We start from the raw sequence: 13,559 nt of genomic DNA, 5'->3' as shown, positions 1-13,559 counted from the left end.
GGGGGGGGGGGGGGAAATACGGGTGTTACAGACATACAGGGTAAGACTTAGATAAGCCTAGTAGGTCAAACAGACTACAGGTAAGCTTAGGTTGATTGCATATTTGTATGCTTATCTTGCAAGAATCAGGAGTCGAAAGCAAGACTGAAGAAACATAAGAGGAGAAAACAGATGTAGCTGAACCAAGTCCCGGGTCAACTCAGTTCAAACTAGAATTGACTAAATCTGGGCACTTGGATTTTCTCTAGGTGCCCGACCGGTCCAAGCGCCCTATTAGGAATAATCGACCCTAATAAAGATCAACGAAATAAAATTGGATCGAATCAGTTCGGGACATATGGAAAGGGATTCGGGCGCCTAGAAATATTTTTTATAAGGAGCCTCAACATGCAACACAAGGACAACTCTACTACTCCAACCAGAAAAGCTTCAGGAAAGGTGCACTGTACTAAGGACTTCAAGATCGGTTATATGGGAGTTTGTTTTCTTTTAAGTGTTATTGTCTTGTACTTTCATCTTTATATTATTGGACTGTAAGTCAGATTTCTCAGTCTTCAAAAAAGTTTCAAAAAGAAGACCATTAGTGGATGGGCGCCTTCTTGTGCATAGGCCTTGGACGTACTAACCCTGGGGGTAAGAACCAAGTAAAAAATCCGTGTGTCTTGTGCTTGTTATTACTAATATTTGCTGCTAGTCTCAGTCATAGAATGAATGAATGACGAGTGTTATTCACCCCTTCTAGCGCATGCAACGATCCTACAATCACCAGAATGGGTTCCAGTCGTTCCTTTTGGTATGTTGGGCTTCCTCTATATTAATGTTCTTTTCAACTCTTTGCAACAGGTTGTTGTAACTAGCTAGGGGATTTTTATCAGACTTGAAAAAATCCTCCTCCACCAACCCTTGGGAAAAGGCACTAATGTGGATTTAAAAAGTGGCGGAAGGTACATCTAAGGCAACACAATTGAAGCGCAGATGTAATCTCGCAAGGTCTCACGATTCCGCTACTTCATTGTGAAAAGACTCAGAGTGGTCTTATGATAGCATTTGCATCTAATGAAATATTGCAAGAACATAGTACTGAATTCTTCAAAAGATTGAATAGAACCTGACTTCAATCTGTTAAACCATCGTTGTGCCAATCCTGCCAGAGTTGTTAGGAAACCTCTATATTTCAACTTGTCAATATATTGGCGCAAAAGGAAGACATTCTTAAACCGGCCTAATTGATCTTCTAGATCCGAGGACCTGGTATACTCGCTGATTTGTAGTGGTAGGAAATGACTCGGCAGCTCCTCAACTAGAATATCTTATAAAAATGGGGCACTTTGCTAAGCTGGTGTTTCCTTCTTTTTATCTGAGCACTCATCTCAATCTCTCCTTGAAATCTCCCAAGATGGTTTCCGGATTGTTGATTCCCTAAACTGCTCCTCTTGCTGAGATAAAATCCGTCTCTATTCTTTTAAGGATGGAGGATTCATTGAGAAATTGTCGTCTCAAGATCTCTTCCATGGTAAACGACACTAATCGACTTAGATCCCCCAGCGTGAAAGGAGCGGTGGTTGATGCTAGGCATGCCATAGGACCCCTTCCTTTAGCAGCAAGTCCTCTTTCTTCATTGCTTCATTGAGTATCTCCCATATCTAGGCTTCAATTCATTTCCCCCACAAATGGTGTAAAAATGATCCAGTCCGAGATTAGGGGATTGGATGAGTTGACTTCACAAAGTAACCGCGACTGAATGCTTTCGGTAGGTTGGATATTCATCTGGTTGGCTTCGAACGGGTCAGTCTCTATTGGGTCAACTCCCGTCAAGTTTGTCCTTATTGAGTTGACTTCAATTGGGTCGACTATTAAGGTGTCTAGCGCCACGAAAACTCTAGAGAAGACTGACAATCCTAGATTGCTATGTGTCACGAGTAGGGTTGCAAATTGATTTTAAATATCAAAAATCCATAATTAATTCAAACAAATCAAGTATAGGGGCCTCGAGTCATGTTTTTCCAAGGACTAGTAGATAATTGCTTAAATTGAGCTTGGGTGTCGTTCTTTTTGGGGTTTTCTATGAAAATGAGATTTTTGGTGTTTTGCAATGTAATGTGATGAAATGTAATTTAAAATCAATAGATAAATGAAATGCAATGAAAATCTAATTATCTCCTAATCTTGAAACACAAGATAAGAGCCATTGCTTTAAAAACCTAAACTACACTTTAACAGCTATCTAGGATAGGAAATTTAATTAGAAAGAGATCAAATTAGTTGCAAAACAAGATTCAACCTAATTTATCAGACACTAACTAAGTAGGATAAGCAAATGAAACAAGACATGCAATTCAAGAAACCTAGAAAAGTAAAAATTAAGCCAAGGTTACTAATTGAATTTAAAGGCAATAACCCTAACTAGCAAGACAATTATGCAATGCAACTACTCACTCCCACTCAGCTAGCAATGAAATCCCAGCTCCAACTAACCTACCATAGCAAACCGATACATGGAAGCAAAAATGGCACGGAACAGTGTACTTAAACATGGCACAGAACAGATTATGGAAATCAACTTAAAACAAGAAATTAAGCTAAAGCACCTTAGATTAAACCAAAACAAACTTAACTAACAAGAGTATTTAACTACACGGATTCAATTCAAGAGTTGGATAGCAAATTCGTTAATTACAAATGCAATCAGGTCAAAAGTTTTAGAAATCAGAAATGCAGAAACAGAAATGCAGTAACAGGGAAATTAAGCATCCAATCCTCCTCTTCTCCTTCAAATCCCCCTCAGCTGGTTGTCAATCAGCTTTTGAATCCAATTGGAAGCTTCGGATAGGTCGTCGAGTGGTTTGCTAGCTGCCAGCACCCGGAGAAGCCTGAAAAACCCTTTCTGAACAAAACCGAACGCTGCACAGTTGCGTTGAAGCTGGCAAAAATCGGATTCCTTGTTTCCTCCTTGCTCCGATCGATCTTCTAATGATATGGAAGCTCTCCACGCTCCTCAGAGAACCCCTCAAAGGTGTCGCGGCGTCGGATAGTGCTGTGGACGGCCAGAACACGAGAAAACAGGGGTGGCACTCGCCGGAGAGACCCTCGCCATCGCGCGCCTTCCGGCTGCTATTATTGATTAAATTGGTTAGACCTAAATTATTAGTTAATTCAGAATTTTTAATTAATTTAGTAAGTTTAGGTGAATTTTCCTTATTTTTAGGATCTAAGTTTGAATTATTTAAATCATTATTTAATATTTCTAAATCTGACTTTTTCAAACTTGAATTATTCAAATTTGATTTAGTCAAATTATTATCTAAATTTAAATTTTCTAAATTATTCAGATTCGACAAATTCAAATTTGAATTAGTCAAATCAATCTTATCTAGATTTGAATTTTTAAGGTTATCTAAATTTTTAAATTTATCTAAATTTGATTTGTTCAAATTAACTTTTTCTAACTTTTCTAAATTTACAGAAAAATTATCTAAATTTTCAGAAAAAGTAGATCTAGCATGGGCATGCAACCTAGGGGTATTTTCGTAATTTTTAAAACATACCGATTTTTTCGCCGTCTTCCTCTCCGGGCATCGATTCTTGTAATGTCCTCGTTTTTGGCACTTGAAGCATCGGATATGATCTTTGTCCTTCCGGGCTCCTGGCATCGGTTGCTCCTTTGCCGCCGGTGGTGTCGTCCGAGTCTTACGAGTAGGACACTTATTTTTATAGTGCCCTCTCTCCCTGCACTTAAAACATATTATGTGAAATTTAAAACGAACTTTAAAATTACCTTTTTCCCCCTCCATCTTTGCCGTCTTGCTCCCTTGGCGGTTAGTCCAATCAGAAGCGCACCGGCTCTGATACCAATTGTAGGATCGTGTACGCGCTAGAGGGGGGGGGTGAATAGCGCGTTTCGCTTTTTCTCGGAAATCGTTCGATTAACTAAAAGAAATACTAAGCAGCGGAATTAGACAACAATAAAGAGGACACGCGGGATTTACTTGGTTCCTAACCCCCCAGGGTTAGTACGTCCAAGGCCTAATTCGGGAGGCGCCCGTCCACTAGTGGTCTCCTTTCCGAACGGCGTTCGGAGGCGGAGAAACCCGTCTTACAGTCCAAAAGTAATAACAATGAAAGAACAGGAAAGTAAAACAAGTAAATTAAAAGCAAACACTTTTAGCCGTTCCGGAAGTCCTGAGCGCCGCGCACTCCTCCTGGATCTTCCCCGGTTGCAAGCGTCTGGCCTCTTTTGTGTTTCGCAGCACTACAGAATGACTTGAGAGGTTTCTGGCTTGAATTGAGTTGCTTCTGCACGTTCACAGCCTTATATAGACCTCCTGAGTCGACTCCAGCAAGCCCTGAGTCGACTCCAGCTTATGTGGTGGATAAAACTTGCTTCTTTGTCGAGTCGACTCAAATGGGCTTCTGGGTCCTCCAGCCCCTCGACTCAAGTGGCATTCTGAGTCGACTCCAGCCGGAATCCGAAAAAACTCAAAACACCAATTTTGTAGATCTCTGAAAGGGCTTTCCAACGCATCTGAGTTTGCCTCGTTCTGAGATCCGAGTCAAAAGTTATGGCTGTTTGAAGTTGACCCTGCATTATGATTCCTGCAAAACAAGCATGAATACAACCAAGCCAAACTAGTTTTACCTTGTGAGTCTAACTTCGGATTTCTCCCGAAATCCTGGGTTAGTCTAACCCACTCCATTCTGGAGAATTTGTGCCAACCAAGTCACCCAGACTTGTTGGACTTGTGCTCGGCTCTGTCGTTGCCCCCCAGGACTTGAACGCAACTGATCCTCCTGATCAGTCCATTCTTCTCTGCAACTTGGTCCTCCTGACCAAGTCCATTTCATCCGCAACTACCCAAGTCCGGATCTTGCCTGGTGCACGTTGACTCTGCCAAGACTTCTGCCTGATCCTCCAAATCAGGACTTCCCTTTGCCTAGCCTACAACTAGGACTTTCTCTTGCCCAGCTTCACTCACCAGGACTTCCCTTGCCCAATCTTCCAGATTAGGACTTCCACTGTCTAGTCTAACCGACTAGATCTTCTTACTCACTTCCACACATCCAAACATCAAGTCCTGTTTGGATCACCCCTTGGTCAAAACTGACCAGACCTAGGTGTATTGTCAAACATCGAAACTCTAGGCAAGATCTTAGTGCATCTTGCACCAACAAAGGCGCAGCTGCTTCCGATTGCCGAGCATCGACACCGTTGAGGGTTTTGCTGTGAGCTCCAATAATATCTTCTCCCTTCCTTTGTCGTCTAGCTTCTGCCGTTGTGAGGGTTCTCCAGCGCCGGCAACCGACGACAGCTCCCTCATCCGCCTCCTCCAAAGAGCCAGAGTTAGCTGGTCCTGTCTGTGGTTCAGCAGGGTTCTGTCGGACTTATCTATGGTTCAGCAGAGGTCACCGGTCGTCTTCGAAGCCACCGTCACCGAAAATGGGGCAAGGTAAGGGTTGAATTTCAGTTCCTTTCCTGATATTTTGTCTGTGATTTCAGCAAGGCATCAGACCAGCGTCTGAGGACCCGAACCTTCGTCTTCTCCGATTGTGCCGTTGTGGGTGGTTTGCTCCAGCACGCATCGCCGTCCCGTTGGTGCTATCAATCGGAATAAGATGAGTTCTGTTCTGTGCCAGTTGGAGAGGGAAGAACCTCAATCCTTAACCCACTGTCATCCATTTTTCTCTGTTTCTGCTTCATTTGTTATCTGTTTTGTCTTGTTAACTTGAATTGAAAACCCCATAAACCATTGTAAATACTGTAAATAGGTTTTAATTTTCTAACCGAACACCTAACTTGATTGTAACCCTAATCCTTAACCTTAATCCTAACCTTAATTTTAGCTTCAAATATCTAACTTAACTTCTAATGTTAATGTGGTTTTTTTTCTCTGTTGTGAGCTGTGTAAATCAAAAACACCCTATTTGTTGATGTGTTATACCTCTGTTAATGACTTATATCTTGTTTTAACGATTGTGATTTGAATTGTGAGTTGATACTTAAATTTGTTGAATGATATGATCTGTTGGTTGTGCTATTTGAATGATATGTTTTGATCAAACTTTATTGTGAATCAAGTTGAATATCAAATGAATTGTAATGTTTGTTTAGAGATAATTTTGAGCGAAGCATGTTTTGTTGATGGGAGAAATGGGACAAGGTGTAACTAATTGATTTGTTGTAGCAAATGTTTAGTTGTTGAAATCGGGTGAAGGCTTGTTTATGTGGAATCATGTACACATTAATCAATGTATTGTATAACGAATGTAATTCATGTTGAACTTGAAATTGTGTTGTCAATGAAATTGGAATGAATTCTTCATGTTGTATTGATGTCTTGATGATGTGATGAATGTTGTGAACATGTTCAATTTGTTTTGAGTGTACCGGTTGTATAGCATGATATGGTGTTGTGTTGTAGATTTGAATAATGCTTGTGAACTAGGAAATTTGGGTTGTAATTGGTTGTATGTTCTTGTAACTTAGTGTTTGTATAGTTTATGAAGGTTGTAGTATGAAATGTTTGTTGTATGTTAGAATTAATGTATAATCCATGATGTAGAATTTATGTTGTTTGATTTTGCATGTTGAATAAATGAATTTCATATTGTATAGTGAATTTATGTTAATAAATGGAATTCATATATATAATAAGTTGTTCTTACATATTAATGTTGTACTTCTAATTGTGAATGCTATATATTTAGTATTCTTTTGTAAATTGTAGGATTAAATTGTTAATAAATGGAGTTGTAAATAGGAATGAATAAAACATAATAAAACCTTGCACCATGAGTCTAGGATAGAAGATCCTGTCATTGAGTCCAAGAGAGACGACCCAACCTCTCTATATTACCTAAGATGATAGTTAGAGGTTTGGTAATAAATAAATAATTAATTTTGATGGATGTAAGTAACAAAATAAGGGAATAAAAATATATAAATAAAATATCCCACCGAAACACCCACATCACACTCTCTTTTAGTTCAAGCCCTTTTCCAGTGGAAGACACTCTTCTCTTTTCAATTCAAGTCCTTCCCTCGAGGAAGGAAGTCTCTTTTTAAGCCTTATGTTGACTTAATCATTGGACAGGTCCTACCGACAACGTTGACCGCCACCAACAATGTTGATTTGCAAATTGGAGACACAGATCAGAAGCTAGAGTAGGAGCAAGGATTCAGGGACGTAGATCGGAAGCCAAAGCAAGAGTTGGGACTCAAAGAAGTAGATCGAAAGTCATATCAGGAACCGAGACTTGAAGACTCTACTAGTGTAAACCCAAAATAGGTGGTGCAGCCGAGCAGGAGGTCCAAGGTGGCGAAGAAGGAAATTCGAGCTGCATCATCTTTGGTGTTGTCTGGGGGAATGTGAGCGAAAGATATTGAGGGATTCAAAGACTAAGGGTTTCGGAGTAAAGGCGATGGCTAGTTCTAATGGATTTCATATCCATATGCTCACATGATCGTCTGCACCACTATCATGCTAAGATCGTCTGCAACACTATACAAAGCACACCCAAGTCAGTATGAAATACAGTTGCAACAACATGGGCAAAGCAGCTCGATAGTAGCCTTGACAATGTCCCAACTACATCCACCATTAATGGAGTGATCAAGTCTCTCTTCTTATGAGCAGTTAGAGCCCAAATAGGGGTTCGTCAGCATCGAGGTATTTCCTCTAAGTATTGCTGAAGATAAACTTGAATCAAAGATAAAGTCAAGCAGTTTGACATGAAGGCGCTGGAATTCCATCATGTTCAATTTCTCCTAGATAAAAAAAATATACAAGGACAGAACCTTTCCGAGCAACCCACATGATCGATCAGATATGTGCTTGATCGATCAAGCAAGTTCTTGACTAATCAAAGTACACCTTGATCGAAGAATAAGATCACTGGCCTCTTGTGTTGGTATTCAAGATTCATACAAAGGAATAACTACGCAACAGAATATCAAACTAGTCATACCTTTCCTTGAGATTGTATAGATGATGGTTTATAGCCAAAAATCTCTTGATCTTCTATTGTATTCCTCTCCTCTTCTTGGACGTCGTGTGGGCGACGATCTACCAAGAGAATAACCACCCTTCCCCTTCTTGCTTCCAAGCCGCCGGCCACCAAGGGAGAACCAAGGGCTAGAGGCTCCGGCCACCAAGGGAGAACCAAGGCTAGGGGTGCCGGCCACTAAGGGAGAACCAAGGCTAGGGGCGCCGGCTCTAAGGGAGAACCAAGGCTAGGAGCGCCGACCCTAATAGGTTAGAAGAGAATAGAATGTGTTGTTGGTGCCACCTCCTATCCTCCTCTTCTTAAAGCCTTGCCGCCGGCCCTAACAAAGGGTTGGAAGAGAATTGTGGAACATGGTTTAAGAGGCGCCACCTCCTCCTTTTATATCCCAAGCCGCTGGTCTTATGAAGTTTAGGATTAACCGAATTCTGTTAGGATTAACAGAATTTTGTTAGGGTGGATACGAGGCTTTATATAGAGGTTACAACATAGACCTAGAGGAGGAATTGGTTTAGGCCTCCTGATGGGCTTGGCCTTCCTGTATTCAGCCCGAACACCCAACTCAAGTCCATCAATAATAATTCATACCACTAAAGGGTTATTATTGAACTCCCGCACCAATCCCATATTATAATATGGGCTTCTTCTTATTATGAGTGCATTAATCTCCCTGTGTTTAAGATATCGTATGTCCATTAATTAAATGAGTTACTGACAACTCAATTAATTAACATTTAATTTCAAGAGTAGTACCACTCAACTTTATTATCATGCCGGACTAAGTCCACCTGCAGGGTTTACATGATAATCCTTTTGAGCTCCTCAAGGAGACATCATCAGCCTAAATAATTAGGACACAGATTCCTTCTATAATCAACAACACACCATATAAATAGCATTATCTCCCAACTCATCGGGTCTATTGATTTAACGAATAAATCTTACCCATTGACAAGTTACAGAAATAAATACTAAGTATGTGTGCTTATTTTTATATTGGGATTAAGAGAACGCATATTCATAATAACAAAGGTCTTGTTCTTTTATATAGTCAGTATAAATCGAACAACCTCAAACAGTTCTGCTCAATATACACATAGTGTACTAGTGTAATTTTATAATCAAGATAAACTAATACCAATTACACTACAACCGTTTCAATAGTTTGTCTCAATCCATCTTGGTTGTGAGCTACTAATTTATAATTTATAAGGAACTGATAACATGATCTTCTGTGTGGCACCACACACCATGTTATCTACAATATAAATTAATTGGACAATTGCATTAACATATATATCAAAAATATAAAATATAAATATTTGACTATCAATGCACCTATAGATTTGCAACAGGAACCCACCGGACTCTGTCTACGATTTGTAGCAAAGGATCTCCGTCATCTTCGATGTCGCCATCCTTGGAAAATGGCAAGGTAAGGGTTGAATTTCATTCCCTGTTTCTAATGTCTTGTCTGCAATTTGCAGCAGGAAATTAGGGCAGCGATTGAGGATCCGAACCTTCTCTCCATTCGTGCCAAGATGTGAGTGGTTTGCTCCAGTGAGGTTCTCTATCCCGTTGGTGCCACTCAACCGGAGCTGCTGAGGGCCTTGTTCTATGCCAATTGGAAGAGGGAAGAAAACCCTAAATCCTTTCATCCCTGTTCTATTGCTCTGTTTTTCTTCTTCTCGTTCTGTTTGTTTTAATTATGACATCAAAAACCCCACTGAATTAATCCTAACTTTAACACTGATTTAACCTTAATCCTAACTCTAATTCTAACCTTAACTTTAACCCTAATTTCTAATCTAACTTCTAATATGTTCTGGTTATGTTGTTTTGCTAGCCGATTGCATCAATGTAAAACCCCCAATTATACTTGTTCTTGCTATATGCTTCTGTTGGAATTGTATGAGATGTTGTATCACATGTTTGAATTTGTGTTGTTCATATATGTTTCACGGATTTTGATTGCTTTGGTTGTGTGATGATTGATGATGTGAATGTGGATTTTATTTAGTTGGTTGTGATGTTAATGAACTATATGTGTTAGTGAATGAGTTTGGAATGTTTAGAGGTTCTGAGTTGGTTGAATTGAGTTGGATTCGGTTGATTTATGTTGAAGGTGAAATTGGATTTGGTTATGTATAATTGATAAATTGAAATGTGAACTCGAGTTATCAATGATTCATTTGTGTTGAGAATTGAGTTGTTGTTGTTGTAAAGCTTTTAAAATGAATTGGTTGTGTTGTTGTGATGTTTGAATATGAACAAGTTAATTATGTTGGTCAATTGTAAGGTTTGTAGAATTCATGTTGTATAGTTTATTTAAGTTGAATGTTTATAGTTATTTGGATATGATGTTAACCGGTTATATGATGTGAAGTGTTGGTGATCACATGTAAATGGACATACTTTGTAAAGTTGATTCATGTTTATGAATGAATTATTGTAGACATATTTTTTATTGTAAGATCTATGTTATATGTTGTATGTTATAGTTGTTGTATGTATATTTAAATTGTTGTATGTTGCATGATGTTGAAATCCATGTTGAATGTTAACTTTTGATAATGAATTAAATTGTGGAATAGGTTGTTGTTTATTTATGTATAGTTTGTGGAGTAATTTGTAAATGTGTGGAACTTGTTGTATGTTAAGGTAAATAGCATTGTTCATTGAATATATCATAGGATTTACTAAATTGTAGGATTTGATTATCAATAAGAAGATCTTGTAGATAGTTAGGAATTAATAAAGATGATCAACAAATAAAAACTCCACACCAAATATCTAAGATAAAACTTCCATTATTGAGTCTATGAGAGACGATCTGGGCCTCTACTATATTACTTAAAGTGATAAATAGGAGTTTGGTTAATAATTATAAATTTTTAATTTTGAAAAATGACAACGTTCAAGGAGACACACTGAGATCATAGACATGCTTAAATCTTGGGGCATGGGTCATCCTCCTCCATCTCTCTAGTAGACCCCATTAGTTTCTTTTTTTTTATTGTACTGAGTTGTACTTTGACTCTAGTGGATGTGATGTTGACTTATATATTTTTTAGTTTGACTAATTTTTTTCTGATATTAACTAGTTTTTATCTATTTCATTTTGATAAAGTTAATAAACTAGGAATATGCTTAGTATAATAGAGTTCAAATTTTTAAAATATTATTTCTACTATAAGTGTTTTCAAAATTCATATTTTTTTAAATCTATTTTTAATCTATTGTTGTTTTTTAAAAATCTTTAAAATTATCTTACTTCTCTAATTTTGAAACCCCTATTTTTATAATATTATATTTTTAAAATTATAATTGCAAAATTAAAGAAAATCTAGACTTAGTCTAGGCACTACTAGTAAAAATTATGCACCTATAGATTTAGGCTACCCACATCTCACAAAATACATTAGGCCTAACTTGTTTGTATATTGTGAAACCTAGAATGATGTGAGATGCATAAGGTAAAAGTCTGAGTTTTATATACTTATGTCAGTGCATTAAAATAAATCTGGACTAAAAATGCATACATACATCAATCAAGCTAAGTGTTCCTTCATAATAAAAGACTCGCTAGAAACATACACTTAACTAACTTAGTAAAAATTGTTATCTTCTGATAGTTAACTAGTAACAATGAGTTAGACATGTGTACAAGAATAAATTTTTAGATGTCTAAGTTTTCTTATATATTATATATAGGTGTCATGCTTGGACTCATAACTCTAAAATTTTGTTAACAATTTTTACATGTTTATGTCTGAAATTAATTTTTATAGTAGATTACCATAATTTTTAAAAAATGTAAACACTTTGAAAGTTTTTAAAAAACCCCTCCAAGATTGTTTATGTTTTTAATTATGTCAAAGAGGAGAGAGAGTATAATTTCAAAGTTAAAGTCTAAAATTTTTTCAGAGTGCTTTTCTAGAAAATATTTTTTCTTTAAAAAAATTTTCAAGAAATATTATTTAATTCTTTTTAAAAGAAATATCTTTAAAGTGTTTTAAAAAACAACATTGACCATTTTCATAAAATATTTTCAAAAACCTAACGCTTTAAAACCACTAAGTTTTACTTAAGTGGTTCTTAAACTCAAATTGAGAAATTAAAGAACCATGTCAAGTTCAAGGAGAGAAGAGAAAAAAATTATTTTCAAACTAATTTTTAAGTATACCTTAATTTCAAAGGGAGATACTAAGTTAAGGGGGAGAAGGTTTTCAGGACTTAAATTCTTTGAAATGACATTTTCAAGTAATTATTTGAACTTAACTTTGAGCCAAGATTGTCATAATAAAAAAGGAAGAGATTATTAGTGTAGGGAGCACCAGATAATCGAACCGTGATTTTGATCATGACAAAGGGTTCATGTTAAGCTCGTGGCGTTTACTAACGAGCTGAAATGAGTGTGTAGGTAACATAGGAAAGTCTTAGTTGAGGTTAGCCAAGGAAATCCTGGTCTGGAGGACTGGAAAAGGAAGTCCTAGTTAGGAGAGCTGGACAGGAAGACTTGGCAGATCAAAACATCAGGCAGGAAGTCTAGGCAAGTCGTGGACTGGATGTCTAGCGAAGCAAAGGGTTAGCAAGGTCTAGACATCAGAGGAAAGTCCTAGGGACGAGGATTGAATGCTGAGCCAAAGTCCAACTAGATTTGAAGGACTGCATGGTTGGCAGAGGTAAACTCTCCTGAGAAGAGTAGGTGAGGATGTGAGGTAGATGAGGTGGCGAGTCTCAAGTGGTCGAGACACCTTAACTTCCAAGCGCCCAAAAAGGCTCCAAGCGCCCGGAGATGGATAAGGCATGGCGAAATCAAAGTTGATCCAACAACCTTCACGTCAGCATTACAAGCCCCTAAAAGGGATACAGACACCTAAAGATGCCAAGTCAACGTCAAAAATGAATTGACTGAATGACGTGAAGGTGCTCGAAAGGAGTTTCAAGTGCCCAGATCAAGCTATATAAGCAGCTGTAAGGGGAAACCCTAAGCATCAATTATACACTACCCCGACATCGATCCTGTGCACAATTGAAGCACCCGACACGCTATCGTAGCACCAAAAAATAGCACCAATAATGAAGTAAACTTCTCATTTACATGTCAGTAAAATATTTACTTTTCGCCTTCAATTTTGTATTTAATTTATTAGGACAGTAAAAGCTTATCGATCCTAAACTTTGTAAAAGGCAAAACTCTCTCTCGAAGCAAAACTCTCTCTCAAAAGAGGAGAATTTATTAGTGGATTGTCTGTCATAAACGATCAAGGACTGTGTGCCTTGAAGTAACAGCTACTGGTTGTAAACCAAGTAAAATAAATGCGTTCAGTTTTATATTCCGCTGTGCATTTACTTACTCAATTTTTATAAAGGTTTTCAAACTCGTGAAAAAGCTACAAACGCGCTATTCCCCCCCCCCCCCCCCCCCCCCCCTCTAGCATTCACCTCGATCCCACACTTCTTGCCCAGTCTTCCTGACTAGGATTTCTTGCCCAGTACACCTGACTAGGACTTCTTGCTCGGTCTACCTAACTAGGACTTCTTGCTTAGCTTCCAAC

The sequence above is a fragment of the Curcuma longa genome, chromosome 14 (assembly GCF_044706935.1).
Source record: "Curcuma longa cultivar G26 ecotype Majalengka, Jawa Barat chromosome 14, ITB_CL_G26_1.1, whole genome shotgun sequence".
In the NCBI taxonomy this organism is placed as follows: domain Eukaryota; kingdom Viridiplantae; phylum Streptophyta; class Magnoliopsida; order Zingiberales; family Zingiberaceae; genus Curcuma; species Curcuma longa.
Note: the sequence above shows the minus strand (reverse complement) of the source record.